Below are 12,552 nucleotides of genomic sequence, written 5' to 3'. Positions count from 1 at the left end.
AAAGTAAGTTTTAAAAATTCCTGGTACAGGAAACAAAGTTTCTAATTGCCTTTTAGAGACTCTGAGTTTCCTCATTACCTGTGTTTTAAGCTACACGAGGTAATTATAGATAACATCAGTGTTTAACCTGTTGATCTTGGCACCTGCACTCCTAACGTTGTAGCTTACCCATATCTGGTGCCACACTTTACAGTCTGATGCGGATTTACTTAATTTACACTTCTCATATTTCCATTAATTATAATTAGATATTCCTTCTCCTAGTTGGATAGTATTTTTAAAATCGTACTTTTAAAATGGTATAAAAGTATATACATTAATTCAAATATTTTCTAGTCCTGTATTAGCACATAATGTAGTCATTTGTACATCATTTTTTTTTTTTATTTTTGACAGGCAGAGTGGACAGTGAGAGAGAGACAGAGAGAAAGGTCTTCCTTTTGCCGTTGGTTCACCCTCCAATTTCCGCCGCGGTAGCGCGCTGTGGCCGGCACACCACGCTGTTCCGATGGCAGGAGCCAGGTGCTTCTCCTGGTCTCCCATGGGGTGCAGAGCCCAAGCACTTGGGCCATCCTCCACTGCACTCCCTGGCCACAGCAGAGAGCTGGCCTGGAAGAGGGGCAACCGGGACAGGATCGGTGCCCCGACCGGGACTAGAACCCGGTGTGCCGGCGCCGCAAGGTGGAGGATTAGCCTGTTGAGCCACGGCGCCGGCCTGTACATCATTTTTTAAAACAATTAAATTTAACAATGAGTGGCCGCCGCCGCTCCTGCTGAGGCGGAGGCCATGGGGGCCATGGAGGCGGAGGCCGAGGCCCCGGCACAGGGGACACCCGGAACACAGGCCGGGCTCAGCCATGCTGCGGAGCTGGTCGGAGCCCCCCCCTCCCAACCTGCTCAGAGCCTGGCCATGGCGCAGCCACCGCCATGGCGCAGAGCCTCCAGGTGGAGATCCCCAACTTCGGCCACGGCATCTTGGAGCACCTCAGCGAACAGCGGCTGCAGGGCCTGTCCTGTGAGGTGTTGGTGGTGATCAGGGGTCAGTCCTTCGAGGCCCACCGGGCTGGGCTGGTCGGCAGCAGCTCCTACTCCCGGGGCCTGTGCAACAGCAGCCGCAGCACCATGGTGGAGCTGCTGGTGGCCATGCAGCCACAGTCTTTCCAGCAACCCCTGAGCTCCTGCTACACGGGTCGACTGAGCATGAACGTGGGGAACCAATTCCTGCTCATGGACATGGCGGGCTTCCTGCAGATCCAGGAGATCATGGAGAAAGGCGCCAAGTTCTTCCTGAAGGTGAGCTCCCGGAGCTGCGACTCCCAGGGCCTGCATGCAGAGGGGCGCCCTCATCCTAGCCACAGAGCCCCGTGGCGCAGACTTCTGGCTGGCCGGCCTGCAGCTTGCCGCTGCCCCTCGTGTCGCAGGTCAGGACGGAGCAGCAGGAGTCGGACTAGGTGCAGTGCACGCCCGTGGCCAAGCTGCTGTGGGACAGTGGCTCCAAGGAGGCTGGGGGCTGCTGCGGCGGCAGTGGTGGTAACCGCAAGATGGCCAAGTTCTCCGTGCTGTACCTGGCGGCCAATTGGCAGCCCCTGCAGCGGGCCCGTGGTGGCTGCCGCGCGCAGCCCATGGGGGTGGCCCTGGCCGCGGGGGTGGGCGGGGCAGCTGGCGGGGGGTGGTGGTGGTGGTGGTGGCTGCAGCAGGCATGGGGAGTGGGCCCAGCACGTCAGAGCGCAGGAGCCAGGGCACCTGGAGCGCCTACACCAGTGACAGCCCAGCTCCTACCAGGAGAAGGAGAGAAAAGGTTGAGGCCCTCCCGGAACCTGCAGTCAGATCCGAGTGCGGCAAGATTGGTGTTGCTTCCGGCCCAGCTCATCGACTAGATTGGCACCCGTTGACACCCTCAGCTCCAGGACGAGGGTGACCGCTCCAAGAAGCAGGAGCTGGTGACAGGCGCCAAGGTGTGTATCAGAGGGCGCAGCTAAGGAACCCGGCACCAGGTCTTGCTGTGGCCGCTCCTTGCCACCTCCTTTGACCTGAACGCACTGGCCCCCAGCTGTGGCTCCAGCAAACCACTGGACAGCTGCGCCCTGCACACCAGAACTTCAAGGAGAGCGAGAGGAATGCCATCACGGCTGGCGTGTGCCCCAACGCATTCCGGGTCGTGCGCCAGAGCTGGATGCCCAAGCTGAAGCTGCTCACCTGAGGGCGCCCCTGCACCGCCTGCATCAGCGACTCGGGTAAGATGGAGCCAGAGGTGACAGGCGGGGAGTATGGCTTCCAGCCAGCCAGCTATGGGGCAAGGCAGCCCCTAGGCGAGGGAGGCCCTGCAGTAACTGCGCCCCACACCCCACCCAGGGGTGCCTTCACACTCCTCCACCCCATCTGGGGGCCATCACACTCCCCCACCCCACCCCGGGAGGGCTGTCACACTCCCCCACACCACCTGGGGGGGGCGCCACACTCCCCCACCCCACCCCTCTGTCCTGTCACACACACCTTGGTCAGGAGCTACTGTCTGTCACTCCCCAGGCCCCATGGGGGGCATTGCATGCTCCTGGGTCCCCCTCCCCTGTCCCAGCCCCTTCCCCAAGGTGAGCCGCTGGGTGGGACCGGGCAGGGGGCAGGTAGGCCCTGGTTTCCTTCTTCCACACAGGGCACCCCTTCCCTCACCCCAAGCGTTATGCCCCCCCCACAAATCCAGGCACGGGCAGGGGCCTGTCTGGCAGAAGTCCTTCCTCAGCCTCTGCTGGGATGGAAGGGGGCTCTCAGGACCCCTCCCCACCCCCACCCATCCCCCAGTGCTTCCAGGCCTCCAAAGCGCCTTCCTGCCTCCTCCTCAGTCCCTGAGCCTGGGTGCTGGGGCAGGAAGACTGCAGGCACTTCCAGTCGTACAGTGGAGCCAACAGGCTCAGAGCAATGCCACAAGCAGCCTAAGGTGGCTGGGGGTGGCGGCTCAGCACCTGCTCTCATCCCTCCACCCAGCCCGTGTCCCCTGGAGCTGCAGGGAGGGAGATCCTCAGCCAAGGATCCTCACCTTGGGCTAGCAGAGTGTGTGTGTGAGTGTGTGTGTGTGCATGCGTGCATGCAACTTGAATGAAGGTAAAAAGGGGCAGAGTGGGACTGGGGTTGGAATGGCGGGTAGGGAGCAGGCTGGGAGCGGTGGGGCTGCTGTCCTCCCCTCTGTTCCCCACCTCCCGCCCCTGCCCTGCCACTCCCCATCCCACCCTGGGACAGGGCCCCCCAGCCCCTTACCCATGTACATAACTTTTAAAAACATTTTCTAGATTTCCTTTTATTTTTCAAACCAACCAGATTGAGTCTGACTCCACCAGCCCACCTGCAGGTCCCCAGTGGGGGTGGGACACACTGTAGAAGGCAGGATATGGGGGTGGGGGGGCATGTGTTGAATAGGCAGGCAGAGTGCATGTGCTTGTGTGTGGAGTGTGGCTGCGTGTTCCTGACACGGGCCCCATTGGTCTGACCTGTTTCCCTCCCTCCCTCAACTTCCCCCCTCCAAGCTGTATTTCAAGGGAAGTCCCTGGCCTTGGCTGGTTGGGTGAGCCTGGTTCCCCCAGGGGCAGAGCAGGGCCTGCTTGGGCTGCTGGCAGAGTTTTTCTCTCTCACTATTCCTCTCATTCTCCTTGCCCAGGGCAAGTGTGTGTGTATGGGAGTGTGTGTATGTGTGCATGTGCACACGGAGGCTTCTTCTCCACCCCCACACCTCTCACCCCCCCATTACCAGCCTTTTTGCCCCTGACTCTGACTCTGTGTACCCCTTGTGCCCGACGATCTCGCTTTCCAGGCGAAGCATTTTAGGAGAGGTTCCGGTGCGGGGGGGACCGGTGGGGGTCGCCCCACACTATACCCTTCCAACAGTGTCACCACCAGCCTGCTTTGGGGGGGAGTCATGGCGCTCTGTTCTCTCAGCTTGGCCCGCGCCTTAGCCCCCAGCCACCCCGAGTGTGTATGTGGGGGGAAAGTCGGCACCCCCTGCTAAAGCACAAGCCCCTCAGTCCCCACCCCACCCCCGCCCCAGTGCTGAGCCCAAAGCACAATATCCTGGTCACTTGGCAAGTGTCTGGGGCCTGGAGGGGTGAGCGGGGGAATCCAGCCAATCAGAGGACAGTGGGCATGCCCAGGTGTGCCCCTCCTTCCAGGCCTAAGCAGGGGGACAGGCTCTCTGGAACCGGGGTCTCCTCCCTCCCCACCTTTTCCCACGGTGGGGGCCCTCTGCAGCGCCAGTGCCAGGTGGCAGAGCCCAGTGGTCTTCAGGGACACCGGGAGGTGGCACTGTCCCACCGGCGTGCTGAACGGATTCCCCAGAAGGAACTCCATCTTGCAGGAAAGCTCGGCGGCGGTCGGGGCGTCCAGTCTGCCCGCCCGGGTCTCCACTGTCCCCAGCCCCGGTCCCGACCTGAGGCTCGCCCCCGCCCTACCCTCAGGAATGCGGAGCCGCGGGCCCTTGGCCACTCCCCCTTGTCGCGTCTCTATTGGGCAACGCCTACACAGCCCTCATCCGATTGGCCTTCGCCTCCGAAAGAGAGGCTTTTCGTGTTGATTCGTCCATATACCGGTCAAGCTAGAGAATCCTTAGAATTATTGGATAAAGGACGAGTCAATCACTCAAACCAGGGGTGCATCCACGAATATCCCCGCCCACTGAAAGAGCTGATTGGGTAAATGTTTATTTTCTCTAAACCTGGTTGGTGTGTTAGGATTTCCCCGCCCCGAGAACTGATCATGTGACGCGTCAACTTTCACCCAGAATGTCTACCACTTAACTTCCCCTTAGCGACTGCGAGGCTGCGCTTGGTTCCCTAGCAACCGGGGGACGCTGTTGCTGTGCCGACGGAGCCCGGAAGTTGGCGCCTGAGACAAGAGGAGACCCGGGGCGGACAGCAGGGAGAGAGGTCGGTCCACTAGTGTGCTCCCCAGATAACCTCAAAAGCCCAGGTTTCCGGCGTGAGCAGTAGGGCCGCGAGCACTTGAGCCGGCACCCGCCCCCTCCCAGGTGTGCATTGTGAGCAGGAAGCGGGAGCCTGGAGCTCCCGGGACTCGAACCCTGGCACCCCAGCACGAGATGTGGGTGCCCCAGCGGTGTCCTAAGGGCTGCCGAATCCCACGCCCACGCCTGGGCCCCTGCCACCCACGTGGGAGACCCGGATGGAGTCCAGACTCCTGGCTTTGGCCTGGCCCAGCGCTGGCTGTTGTGGCCATTTGGGAAGGGAACCAGTAGAAGAAGGATCGATTGATCGATTGATCTCTCTCTCTCCCTCTCTCTCGGTCTGTAACTGTGCCTCTCAAATAAATCAATCTTGAATAAAAACAGGGGAGACCTCAGCAGTGCCTGTCATGCAGGGAACATGAGCCGGCTGCACAACTCCATGGAGCCACGCGTGATGGACGACGAGATGCTGCAGCTGGCCGTGAGCGAGCAGGGGCCCCGCGAGGAGGCCTGGCAGCTGGCCAAGCAGGAGGGCATCCTCTTCAAAGAAGGGCACCCCGTCCCCACAGCGCCCCGCCACCCTCCAGCCCCCCGCCCCACCACGACAGCTCGCTTCCAGATTTACCTCCGGATTCAGCGCCAACGCGGCCTTAGACAGCGCCCATGACTGTGGCCAGGGCGAGCGGCCAGGCCGGCCTCCCGCAGTAGGCAGCTGAGGGAGGATCCTGACGTGGACAGGAGGGCGGCCCGGGAGTGCTGCCGGGGTCACGGGGAGGGAAGCTTGTTGATTGGTCAGAGCAAGGTCAGAGGTTATGACCCCGGTGCTGTCACCACCAGGGCACCACACCCTTTTGGATGGCTTCTCTGCACCTACTCCAGAGCATTGCTAGTTATAACTGGAAGCTGAATTGCTGGGGTTAATGTAAAGCCTACGTTCATTCACTGACCTCAGCTGATTCTCTGAGTTACTGATGCAGCAATGTTCTCTACATTTAGCGGACTTTTTTTTTTTCTCAACTGTATCTGTGTTGTGGGCATAAAGTAAAAGAAGATAATTTCTCAAATAACAAAATTTTGGATAAACTCTTTTCTTTGAGCATAACAGCATCAAAATGCACAATTTTTGATGATATACTGTCTATTCCGCTGATAAAGCCCAACCAACTCTCAGAAGCTAAGCCACCATCAACATTTCCTCGACTCCATGATGGTAAGGATCACCTGGGTTGTGCCTGACTTCCTGTGTTGTTTTAATTATATTGATAGAGCACTCAGGCTTATAAAATAATTCAGAAATGCACTGGGAAAGTTACAGCAATTTTATTCCAGACAAAAGTAAACAAATCATTTTTCAAACTGCTTTCACCTTTAATTCCTGCACAAAAATACAAAACAGCAGTTTTTCCTTCTGGTATATTGGATGTTCTTTTTAAAATTATTTGTTCATTTGGGGCTGGCACCATGGGTCACTTGGTTAATCCTCAGCCTGCAGCGCCGGCATCCCATTTAGGTGCTGGTTCTGGTCCCAGTTGCTCTTCCTCCAGTCCAGCTCTCTGCTGTGGCCCGGGAAGGCAGTGGAGGATGGTCCAGGTGCTTGGGCCCCTGCACCCGCATGGGAGACCAGGAGGAAGCACCTGGCCCCTGGCTTCCGATCGGTACAGCGCCGGCCATAGCGGCCATTTGGGGAGTGAACCAATGGAAGGAACACCTTTCTCTCTCTCTCTCTCTCTCTCTCTCTCTCTCTCTCTCTCTCTCTGTCTCTCTCTCTCTCTCACAGTCTATAACTCTACTTGGAAAGTAAATAAAATTTCTAAAAAATTATTTGTTCATTTTTTTATTTCTACCGCTACTTTAAAGTCAATGATAACATCACAACTGTATAATGAATGCACTTAAAAACATGAAAGATACATTTCCATGACAAAAAGCATTCAATTACCATGAAAAATCTGTACACTCTAACAAGGATGAGAGAATGAAAGACATTATGAAAAAGTTAGTCTTCAAATATATGCCTAGCAAAAATGCTCTCCTAAATAGTAAAGCCATTATTTAAGAACATGTACTTTTACATATCTGGACACCAGCTCCAATAAAATTAGGGGGAGAAGGGGGACAAAAGATGGCTAAGTCTCCCCAGGATTTCTTTTTTTTACGGAAAAGTTTATTTACAGAGACCCTCCATCTGTCATTCCAGAAGTTCCCTTTCAAACTGGACGTCTTCTTTTTTTTAATAAAGCTTTTATTTAATAAATATAGATTTCATAGGTACAGCTTTTGGAATATAGCAGTTCTTTCCCTCAAATTGGCCCTTCCACCTCCACTCTCATCCCACCTTCTACTCCCTCTCCCATCCCATTCTTAAGACATATTTTTAATTGTTTTATGCAGAAGATCAACTCTATACTAAGTAAATATTTCAACAGTTTGCACCCACCCAGCCACCCACACACAACATATAAAGTACCATCTGAAGACAAGTTTTACTGTTAATTCTCATAGCACAACTCATTAAAGACAGAGGTCCTACATGGGGAGCAAATGCACAGTGACTCCTGTTTTGATTTAACAACTGACACACTCATTTATCATGTCAGTGATCACCCGAGGCTCTTGTCATGGGCTTCCATGGCTATGGAAAGCCTTTTGAGTCCAAAAACTCTGACATTATTTTGACAGGGCCATAATCAAAGTGGAAGTTCTCTCCTCCCTTCCGAGAAAGGTACCTCCTTCTTTGAGGGTCCCTTCTTTCCAATCTCCCCAGGATTTCCAGATAAAAACATGTTCACAGCTACACTTTTAAAACAAGCACTTGATTCCAAATCAAATGACCATTTCCAACAGATGACAATGATATGAAGCTGTTTCCTAGACAGAAATGCTATGAAGCATTTCTTAGTACCAGCTTAACAATCATATAGGTAAAATGCAGTGGTACCCCCCAGCCTACTCCCAGCCACTGGGAGCAGTACTTTCCCTGATACTGTCCTTCACATTGCTAAAACATCCTCAATTATATGGAGTGATGTCATGCTTGCATTATTTGAACTGCTTGTTTTCAGATGTGTAGTGTTGTTAGAGCTGAGATTTTTGAATCAATATTTGTAACTTATTAGAGAAATAAAAATCTATTTACTATGCAATGCTTGGATTTCCTTAAGCAAATCTGAATAATGATTATAATAATGCTGATGGTGGGGATACCGTCACATTTTTCCCTTTGAAAATATGTAATCCATATTAACATTAAGTGGCAGGTTACAGTGTATACTTTATTATCAAGGCATGACTGTTTACATGCCTTCCTAGGGAAACAAAGTCATAATGACATTTCCTGCCAGTTTTATCACTGATAAGCTATAACAAAATTCACATAATGAGTACATTAAGTACATGATATTCAGCAAAAAAATAAAACCATTATAATTTTGCTAAAAAACACATTAAAAAGTGAGTGGTTAGATGAGCATGTTGTAGATCCCAAAGTTTATACTGTGATTCTGAACTGGCTTTTCAAAATGGAAGTTGTCTACATACAAGTTCTGTGATTATTTCTTATACTAGAAAGATCCAAATCAAATGCTGTAAGCTCCGCACCCCCCTTTTGTAAAAGATAAATATTCAGATAAACTGGAAGTCCCTTTTACTGAAGTGCATCTGCTGCCCACGCCTGCTGTAGCCCTGAAACTCAGAGCTTTCCAGGAAAGTGGCAGTCACACATGCTTATTTCTTTTTTTTTTTTTTTTTGACAGGCAGAGTGGACAGTGAGAGAGAGAGATAGAGAGAAAGGTCTTCCTTTTTGCCGTTGGTTCACCCTCCAATGGCCGCCGCGGTAGCACGCTGCGGCCGGCGCACCGCGCTGTTCCGATGGCAGGAGCCAGGTGTTTCCCCTGGTCTCCCATGGGGTGCAGGACCCAAGGACTTGGGCCATCCTCCACTGCACTCCCTAGCCACAGCAGAGAGCTGGCCTGGAAGAGGGGCAACCGGGACAGGATCGGTGCCCCGACTGGGACTAGAACCTGGTGTGCCGGCGCCGCAAGGCGGAGGATTAGCCTAGTGAGCCGCGGCGCCGGCCACACATGCTTATTTCATTCACTCACTCACTGTCTATGCTAAGAGTCACACACAACACTGGAGCTCTTAACCCAAATACTTTATACAGTGAACCACAGAAAAAACAATCCTTAATAGACCTTGAAATCTTGAGAGAGTCAAGATGATCTCATTAACTTTAAATACTGAAAATGTAAAGGGTCCATACAAACTAAGAGTTGTGGTAAATGTATACTTTCTAATATTCACTTGCTGTGCTATTAAAAGTCTCTCTGAGAGAAGCAGATATCCCCTCCCACCCCTTCACAGGTCTTTGGTCAACTTATTCAAAAGCAAAAGTTGCAGGACTGTAAAATTTCATGAAATTTGTGTTTTATTTAAAAGCTAAATTACTTATTATGTTGCATTATTATTGCACTCATATATTGCCTGGAATATGTCTCCAGCAACTCAGAAATAGTGATTGCAACAAAAGTAAGGTAAGTAGGTCAGGGCCAGTGATGTAGTGCAGTGGGTTAATGCCCTGGGCTGAAGTGCCAGCACCCCACATGGGTGCCAGTTCAAGACCCGGCTGCTCCACTTATGATCCAGCTCTCTGCTACAGCCTGGGAAAGCAGTAGAAGATGGCCCAAGACCTTGGTTCCCTGCACCCATTTGGGAAACCCAGAAGAAGCTTCTGGCTCCTGGTTTTGGATCAGCGCAGCTCTGGCCAATGCGACCAATTGGGGAGTGAACCATCGGATGGAAGACCTCTCTCTCTCTCTCTCTCTCTCTCTTTCTGCCTCTCCTCTCTCTGTGTAACTCTGAATTTCAAATAAATAAATAAATAAATAAATAAATCTTTAAAAAAAGGTAAATAGGTCTACAAAGCATTTTATTTCTTTATAAGGGACTTTCATAGAGGACATAAAATAACTGCAATTCAAATCAAATTTATATGCTTAACAATGGTTTAAACCTTATATAAAATTATATCTAACATTTACCCCTATAAATCTGTAAGGAGTCAGAAAACAATTTATAGGACACAATGTCTTGACTGGTTGCATTCCACTTTCAAATCACTCTGAGACAAAACAGCATTTTCCCAAGAGTTAAAGAAAAATAGATTTTATAAAAGGGATCCTTTTAAATGACTGAATACATCATTTCTGTTACTGACAGAAACAGGTTATACTTTTCCCCCACCACTCTGATGAAAGGAATAATTCTTTCAACTAAAAAATGCTACATATTCAACACTACAGGAATTATCAGTAGGCATTCTTTCTTCTTAATCTGTTATTTGTCTCTAAAATATGTCAAGTAATCTTTTAAAGACTCAGGGAGGGGCAGCTTCATGATTTTCTCAGTAAATTCTGAGGAGCCCCTTCTGGCTTCATGGCTTTGCTGTGGTCTTTCCCCTCCTCTTATTTGTGATCCTCACTGTCTAGAGGCTGAGGAATAAGCTGATTACCCCCAAAGACCTACGTGTTAATTCTGTTTCATTCTCTTTTCATTTTGGGTGGAGCCTTTTGGGGAATCCCTTTGGCCTGCGTCTCATCATTTATGAAATTTCTAAGTGCAGTGAATGTAAATACAGGACAAGTCCCGCAGGTTCCTCAGAGCACAGGGCGGGGGGGAGTCCCACAGAATCAGGTTTGCTGTAATCATTCTTTCTTGCCTGCACAAGTGGAGCAAATGAAACAGCAAGGGTATTTTTACTTTTCCAAGTGTTTTGTTCAGTTTGCATAATCTGTGTTAACTGATCTTCTACAGGAATGACTAGTAGGCCTCCCATGTTCAGTAAAATTTTCATGTAGCTTTCATGGTCTTTCTGGACCCCAGCAACACAAGAATTTGATCATACTGATAAATGTCAGATGCTCTCTGGAGGCAATTACCAACCACAAACGCAGGATCACACAACTCAAATTTATCAAAGCTATCACTAAGTTTGATGAAGCTCTCCTGTTTTCCCCTGGCATACTCCACCACATCTGAATGAAGCTCAATCCCATGATTTCTTGGAAAGGCAGAATGGTAGAGAAGGGGAGAGGAGAGGAGAGGAGAGGAGAGGAGAGGAGAGGAGAGGAGAGGAGAGGAGAGGAGAGGAGAGGAGAGGGAAGGAGGAGGATGAGAAGGAGGGGGGGAGGGGAGAGGAGGAGGAGAAGGCTGAAAAGAAGAAGAGAGAAAGGAGGAGAATGAGAATGAGAGTGAGAATGAGAATGAGAATGAGAATGAGAATGAGAATGAGAATGAGAATGAGGATGAATCTTCTTTTCAGTTTCATTCCCCAAATACCCTGGATAGCTTCAGCTGGGCCAAGCCAAAGCCAGGAGGCAGAAACTCCAGCCAGGTCTCCTAGGTATGTGGCAGGAACCCATCTAGTTGACCCAATATCTGCTTCCTCACAAGTGAATTATCAGGAAGGTGGATTGATGTGTGCATTCTAAGTGTCAGCTAACCTAAAGTGCTACAACAGTCACCCTAAGATAACAATTACTCTGTGGATAAATATTAATGTTAAAATGAGCCAGGCATTACTAGCAGGAATTGAACATGGATAATTAACAGGCAAGTGTTAGTATGCCCCCTCATAGGTATTTGTTTAATTATATCTTTTCTTAATTTCTCTAGCTTTCTGACTGCCATCTATTCATTAATCTAAAGGGAACATTTTAAGAAATGTCTTTAAAATTGCTTTCTCTACACTTTCATTTATTGTAGAAAAAGAAAAAAAAACAAAAGTAAATTTATACTGAAGTAAAAATGACACTGCTGTTTTGGTTTAGATGAATTATAATCAATAGTATCTTCTAATAGAACAGAGAAGAGGAACAAACATCATTTTAGACTAAAAATTATAGTCTGCAAGATATCTATATGACTTGGTAAATATTTCTCAAAGTTATACTCCTGAAGTAATGTTAGGATTGGGCTGAGGTGAGGGGCGTCAGACACTGGGAAGTCTTTTCCTTAATACCAGAGAAACTTCATGCATCATTTGTTGGAGACTGAAGTACCATAAGTTACAACCTGGGTAAGAGATAAGGAGGGTGATTGATAATAATGATGCTTACTAAATAAAATAAAAAAAATTATTTCTACTAAGAATAAACCTGATTGAGTATAATAGATAATTGAATTCATGGGCTTATCTAAATCATTTTCTTTGTAACAATCTCACCAAACTATATGATCTGGGGCTAATATGGTAGTTGAGAGTGTAAGCAGTGACATGATCCTGACAATGTGTCATATTCTCCATATTCTTACCTCATCGATACATAATAGCTGCTGTATTACCAACACACTATCTGTGTTTCAGGAAGGAATAAGGAAAATGATTTTGCAGCTAAAGCTTCCTCTTTATAATGAGCATTTCAAAAAAGTTATCTCAATGACTTGCACTTTCATCTTATTTTTTCAAGAGAATACATCACAAAAGATATTTTTGTTCATGTATTGTGAACTACAGTAAGAGTTATTAATCAGGACATGCTAACAGATTTTACGTGTCATGTTGATACATATGAAAAAATAGAGCAAAATAATCAAAATTGTTAACTGGTCTT

At 49.5% G+C, this 12,552-nt stretch overlaps 2 pseudogenes; one reads left to right on the top strand and one right to left on the bottom strand.

Moving 5' to 3' along the window:
• Positions 1-927: 927 nt before the first annotated feature.
• LOC133747003 (nucleus accumbens-associated protein 1-like) lies at positions 928-2,330 on the top strand (annotated as a pseudogene).
• Positions 2,331-10,276: 7,946 nt separating this feature from the next.
• On the bottom strand, positions 10,277-12,258 carry LOC133747002 (protein-L-isoaspartate O-methyltransferase domain-containing protein 1-like; annotated as a pseudogene).
• Between the last annotated feature and the right edge of the window lie 294 nt (positions 12,259-12,552).

The sequence above is a fragment of the Lepus europaeus genome, chromosome 18 (genome assembly GCF_033115175.1).
Source record: "Lepus europaeus isolate LE1 chromosome 18, mLepTim1.pri, whole genome shotgun sequence".
Taxonomy (NCBI): Eukaryota; Metazoa; Chordata; class Mammalia; order Lagomorpha; family Leporidae; genus Lepus; species Lepus europaeus.
The sequence above is the reverse complement of the archived record's forward strand: the minus strand, read 5'-3'. Positions and strand labels throughout refer to the sequence as shown.